The 6,881-nt window shown below is 42.5% G+C and overlaps 1 long non-coding RNA gene across 1 annotated transcript; it reads left to right on the forward strand.

Moving 5' to 3' along the window:
• The first annotated feature begins 1,062 nt into the window (after positions 1 to 1,062).
• LOC125432434 lies at positions 1,063 to 1,458 on the forward strand. The gene is made up of 2 exons (XR_007244471.1): positions 1,063 to 1,116; positions 1,199 to 1,458. It is a non-coding gene; the product is annotated as an uncharacterized LOC125432434 (long non-coding RNA).
• Positions 1,459 to 6,881: the final 5,423 nt, after the last annotated feature.

Raw genomic sequence — 6,881 nt, forward strand, 5'->3', positions numbered from 1 at the left:
TACAGTTCAGGCTAAAAACTGCCTGAGGAACTACAGTTCCCAGGAGACCGTGGGGCTCACAAGGTCTCCTGGGAAGTATAGTTCATCAGGTAGTTTTTTCCCTGAACTGTGAAGAGGCAGTTTTTTTCAGCCTCAAAAAGTACTAGAAATAGAAAAGGACATAGGTAAGTGTGGGAAGGGTGGGGAAAAGGCTAGTGCTGTGGGGGAAGTCATGAAGGGGGAGCACTAGAGGGAGCCATGGGGGTGGGAAAAACACACTCCCTTTTGAGCGCAGTTTGGCCCAGCTACACCTCTGCATCCTGAGCAAAGACAGACCCCCCCTCCCTGGTTTGAACATTTTCACCTGCACACTTCTGTCAACTCTTACCAGTTGGAAGAAAGGGACTTTACGCTGTTTCGTGCCTCAACCTATAGAGGGGTTTTTACTAGATAGCCAGTGACTAGAAAGGGGCCTAGGAATTTGTCACCTTTACTCTATCATGCTGATCCTGTCCTTTGAAGTAGACTGATACTCTTAGGGACTTCCTCCCTTGCTTCCGCCTTCTTCTCAGAATTCTCCATCTTACTTTCACCATGCCTAGGGAGAGGATCTGTCTCCTGCCCATCCGTCTCCATCCAGCTAGAATAGGATAGTTAGTGAACCTATCTCTCCACCTTTCTATCCAGAATGGAGTTCACTAATAAATACTCTTTTTAATAGATTAGAAACTACAAATGACTCTGACTTTCTTTTGTGCCTAAGCTCTCTCTCTCTCCCAAGCTCATCCACGTGTTGTCCAGGTAAGCTCCCCTGTGTGCAGCCTCTACTGGGTAAGCTCTGCTGTGTTTCAGCCTCCGTGCACCCTGCTCTATGTGCAAAGGGAAAACACACACACAAGGTACTGTTTCTCCCAACATTATCCTTATTCTATATTGCACTTTAATCCTATCTGAGCTCTCTATTTTCTATTGCTGTTGATGTAACCCCCATGCCCAGAATGGGGTTGGCCCAGAATGGGTTGACCCAGCAAGGGGGTGGAGACTCAGAGCAGCAGAAAGGCTGCAAGAGCTCTTTGCAGAAGACAAGGGTACCAGACTCGGACCTTGATTTCTATAAGCCCTTAACACCTTGTTAAGGTAATTGCAATATTGTTGGGAACTACTGGGAAGGTAGTTGTTGTTTTTGCTATGTTGTAAATGTTGGAGTTTATTGTTTCAGGGTTTTCTTTTTGTGGTTGTAATGGGTAGAGAGTTCTCCTGGATACCTCCATCATGTTGCACCCCATTCATCAAGCCCTTGGAGTCTTCAGGAGCCAATAACTTGCAAGAAAAGAATTTCGACTTAGCAATATCAGTGAACTTCCATAAATAGAAGGACTTGAAATGCAACCTGAACAGGACCTTGAATTGTAACGTTAAATGTTGATGTTTTAAAAGTGTTAATTGTAAAGAAAAGTAAACCATTTTGTTGTTTAAAAATTGTTGTTGCAACTCATTCCAAGTACTGCCCCACAGAACCCACAAGCTGAGGTTACATTGACACTATTGACTAGGTTTAGGGCCTAGGGGATATATTAGGTCCACATTTTTGCTGGAAAAGCAAGTTAATGCAACTGCAAAAAAATTTTATTCCATCTTCATTTACATCCAAAGTTGGCTCCTTACCCTTGTGAGCAACGCTGAAGAACTGGAAATTATGCTTTAAAGAAATACAATATAAAGATAGCAATATAGTAGTATTGCTTAGATAGATCTCTCCCACTGCTCTTAGGTTAGGCTAATTGTTACATTCCTTGGAAACCGTGCAGACAGGGAGCCCCCCCCCCATCCCATAGGGCTAATTTACTGTTAGATATTGGAAGATAACCCTTTTCCGGCTATGCAGAGATAGCCATAAACAACCCTGAATGTCTAAACACCCCGTCCTCACGTTTTCCTGGCCTCTCAGAGACATTTGTAACCTTACTGTTGTTACAAAGTACCATAAAACTACACGGTGATACTTGCAGAAGCCAGGACTAATAGATAACTGTTCTCCACATTCACTTAGGGTTAGAGATGCACTGCTTGGGAACTTGCACCAAATGTTTGACGTGGGATAATTTGTTGCAACCCTAAATCTTTTGCAATGTATGTGACTCTCTGCTTTGATGTACCCTAAAGAGAGACCGCTTTAAAAACCCTGGACCTTCCACCAGTTCGGGGCAGCTCTCATTTTAGGTGGGATCTGTGCTGGCTTAGAAATAAACTCTGCTTTTATTCTGAGTAAGACTTTCGTCTGTGATTGGGAACCTTTGCCTCTCTTTCTTCCCTCTGGCTTGAGGGGAGAAGAGTTCACTTGCCCTTGGCCTAGGTGGCTGTAACGGAAACTCTAGATAGAGAGGCAGCTCTATTATATTCATAATAACAATAATTCTAATCTGAACCTTGCCAACACCCTGACTCATCCAATCAGGCTACATGGATCCATATCACAGTGACCTTAACCCTAGACCAGTCTAATACACATTACATGTGTCTGCCGTTGAAGTCACTCAGATAGTCCAGCTGGTACAAAGTTCTTATGGAGCAGACCTGCACATTATCCATACTGCAGTCACTCCACTGGCTACTTCACAGTTACATGGTTCAATTCAAGGTACTGATTATCACATGAAAAGGTATTCATGGCCTTGGATCCTTATATCTAAGGACCATCTCTCCTTCTATGTTCCACCTTGGAAACTGTGTTTATCTGTGGAAAGTCTTCTGAAATCATGGATGGGCCTACTTGAGGATGTAAGAAAACTCACCCACTATTTAAAACATAATTGTCCATAAGAGCATTTTTATAAAGGTAATAGGGCTATAATATGTGGGAATGATTCAGGATGGCTCTTATATGTCTCTGTGTATTGTATGTATTATCCTAGGCTTACTTAACTGTTTTCTGCTTCTGTATTTTTTTCTATTTGTTTAATTGTCAGGCCTGGCTCCTGCCTTGCCTGGCATCTGCTGGCTGGCGCCAAGGTCACACCTGCACTTGCTGTTATCTCTGTATATTAATGGGCCTTTCTGTTTTAATCACTATACTTTGCAACATAACGAAGTAAGCCTCCCTCGTTCCTCCCCCACCCGCCCAGGGCAGAATGAGTCTATCGCTTATCCTTGAAACTTGGTTCACATAACAATACTGATCTCACCTGGTTCTTCTGCTATTCAATTTACTACGGGGAAAGGTGGGAGGGGGGAATCCAAGGAAGTGAGAAAGTTGGACATAAATGTAGCTGCAGAAGCCAGGCTCTTTAGCTCTGGCTTTCTGCAGCAAGGATCCTGACACAGTTCAATAAAGCTCTTGAATCCTTTTGGAGTCTCAATTATTGACTGGAGTAACAGAGCTTTACAGTAATGTCCTTTCTTCATTGTTTTACAAATCACGTAGAACAGGGATGGGGTTTTTTTTTGCTTAGTTCCTAAGTTTTTTTGTAATCCTTGTCCTATTGCATGTTTTATATGATTTGATCATGTTGTTTTATGCCATGTAATCCACCATGAGTTATAGGTCATGAAAAAAAAAATGGGCTATAAATAAAATCAGACTTTTCTCCATCCTACTGCTCAGAAGTAGGTCAATTTAAAGGTCCAAATAGTTTAAATCAATATTATTATTACCACCTCTCTGAATTTTCTTCCAACACAAAACAATTTACATAATGTTCTGAGAATCTTTTCCAACTGCGAATTGAGCTAAAGGTGTCTCTAACATTCTGGGCTACTCTAACATTCCAAGGTACTTATTCTTAAAACTCTGCTTTTCCTAATATAAAGAATATCACATTTAATCACATCAACTGTAAAACAACTGGTATAATTTGTTAAAAGTTTTTTTTGCCATTTTGGGAATTAATTTTTAAAAAAATAACTGTAATATCCCATAGACCTGGCATGTACACTTGCCAGATATAACACTCTTGTTCTTTTTCACAATGTAATTAAATTTACTAACAGATTCTTAGTATTCTACAGAAGCCAAATAATGTCAATTCAGAACAAGTACAAATGTTCTCCAATATGTGCCAGTCTTATTGGATAATCCCTTCTAATATCATATGCCAAACTGTGAAAATCCATACTTATGACTATGCTTTATCTGATCCTATAATAATGAATACTTGTCAGCCAAACATACTTTGTCTTTACCACTGGCTCAGGAGAACTGCTTTGTGTTTTTGTTAACAAATTTACAAGTATGCAGAAACAATATTTTTACAATTGCATTTCAGTCTAAGAAACCAACTTGTAAATTCTGTTTCAGGTCCTATGGATGCTGAAATGCAGAGGGTAGTCTTTCTTACCTCTTAGGCACCTTCCGCATGGGCCAATAAGCACGATTGTAGGATGGTTAAAAATGTTTTGGGGGAACTTTGCACAGATCCCACCCTAAAATGAGTCTACCCTGTATTATTTTCCCCAAACTGGGGTTTTTTGAGAATCGTGCTATTAGTGAGTCTTTTCAAAAATGTGGGGTTGCTGCAGCTCACAAGCTAATGGTCAGGCAGGAGGTACTTTATTCGCATCTGTTTTCCATTTTAAAACTTTTACTGCCTACATCTGTGCAGCTTCACAGGTGCAGATGGTCATATTGTGAGACATCAGAATGGCTGTGGGGGTGTGTGTGTTCATTTGCAAAGGAGCAATAGCATCCCAGATTGTATTTGTGGGCACCAATCACTACCTGCGCTGATGCACATTAACACGAAAACAGGAAAACAATTTACTTTATCCCAACTGCAACCTGTAATACATTTGCTGTGCAGAAGGGGCCTTAGTATAGCAAATGATTCACTTGGCCTAACCTGGCAATGCCATGTTATGCTTAACTTGCTCATTGAAAGTCATAGGATTTAAAAGAGCTTTGGTTGACCTGGACCATGCCACTGTGTAACATCCTTATATGGGATTTATACTCAGGATAATCCTTAAGCATTAGCAAGCAGCAACAAAGTTCAGACATGATGAAGGGCCAATAACAAAATTCCCTGGAGACTAAGGATAGATTAGTGTGACAGGCAATTTCTCAGAAACATAGCCTCTTATGAATTTGGAAGCCAGGTTTTTAAAAAAACTGTAAACATTCTCCTCAGTTACAAGAAGTTACTTAGGGCAGGAAGTGTGAAGACTTTGGGTTCTCCGCCAAGAGGTGGGTTTTGTGGTGAGCAAAATGAACATGAACATCATTTAGGCAAGAATTGTATGTAAAGAGCCAGCATAGTGGTTAAGAGCAGGTGGACTCTAATCTGGAGAACCAGGTTTGATTCCCCTGCTCTTCCATATGAGCAGGGGACTCTTATCTAATGAATTGGATTTGTTTCCCCAGTCTTACATATGAAGTCTGCTGGGCTAGTCACAGTTCCTGAGACCTCTCTTAATCCCACCTATCTCGCAAGGTGTCTGTATGGGGAGAGGAAGGGAAAGGAGTTTGTAAGCCACCTTAAGTCTTCTTACAGGAGACAAAGGTGCAGTATAAATCTACACTTTGTCTTCTAAATAATCAAGGCAACTTATTTATTTACAGGTTGGTTTTAAAAAACAGGTTACGAGCACAGATCTCCAGATAATCAAAGGAGAAACCTGATTGAGGCACATAAATTTAAACAAGTTATGGCTTCAGAGTGTGGTTCTAATTCTCTTTTACACTTTTAGGTGCAAACAGGCTTTCACTGACTAGTCACTAGCTTGGATTCTTTCACACACATACTATTCAACCCATACCAGCCTACCCTTTCTCCAGAATCAGACTAGTTGGGCAATCCAAAGTATGGGAGGGGCTGAAGCTGCATTGGAAGTGGCAGAGGGGTTTTGACAGTGTCTGTGCAAATTGGCATGAATGTCAGTGCCAAGGGACTAATCTCAGTGCTGGCTGCTACAGCACCCAAAGCTAGAAGCTGGACTCTGTGGTGCTGGCCACAACTGCAAATGCCCACAATGGTGTGGAGGGGATATTCTGGCAGCATTCCCAGTGCACATTCAGGCCAGGAGCACCCCCTCCCAGCAGCACAGACGTATACCACCAAAAAAGATGTGTGTATATGTATACACTCAGATATATGCACACTATAGGGACGTAGGTATAGATTTTTATGGGAAGGGTTCAGGAATGGGGCCACGCCCCCACCTGCCCCTGGGAGCATAACCATGCCTCCCCAAGCCTCGTCCCCCAGGCTCAGTGCTTATAAAAGCAGCTCTCCAAAACGAGGGATGGCAGACTTCCCTGCCCCACGTGCCTCGCCTCCCCAACCAGCTGGGCTCCCAGCTGGTAGCTAGCAGTCCCTTATGCCCTCCCCTCCAGGCAGAGGCATAGCTAGAGAAAATGGAGTCCAGTGCAAAATCTGTGTTTTGTGCGTGTGCCCCATGGGCAGCCACTGTGATGCTGGAATCCACCTCAAACAGCATCACTTTCAATGGTGTTTAAACTAGGGAGCCCAGATTCTCCTTTTAAATACACCTTAAAGGGAGAATTTGAGGTCCCCAGTTAAAACAACATTGAAAGTGATGCTGTTTTGGGGTGGATTCTCCCCCACCCTGAAACAGCATCACTTTCCATGTTTACACTGGGGACCTCAGATTCACTCATTAAATCCATGCCAAAGAGGGTGGATTTAGAAGGAGAATCTGGGGGAAAGTGGGGATTGCCTGCTGTCAGGGATGCAATTGTTAAGCTAGCAGCACCAAATTTTCAGGGGATTTCAGGGGATTCTCCTGATGATACCACCCAGGTTTGGTGAAGTTTGGTTCAGGGGGTCCAAAGTTATGGACCTTCAAAGGTGTAGCCCCCATCTTCTATTAGCTCCTATTGGAAACAATGGGGGATGGGGCATCCCCTTTGGGAGTCCATAACTTTAGACCCCATGAAGCAAACCTTA

The sequence above is a fragment of the Sphaerodactylus townsendi genome, linkage group LG05 (genome assembly GCF_021028975.2).
Source record: "Sphaerodactylus townsendi isolate TG3544 linkage group LG05, MPM_Stown_v2.3, whole genome shotgun sequence".
Taxonomy (NCBI): domain Eukaryota; kingdom Metazoa; phylum Chordata; class Lepidosauria; order Squamata; family Sphaerodactylidae; genus Sphaerodactylus; species Sphaerodactylus townsendi.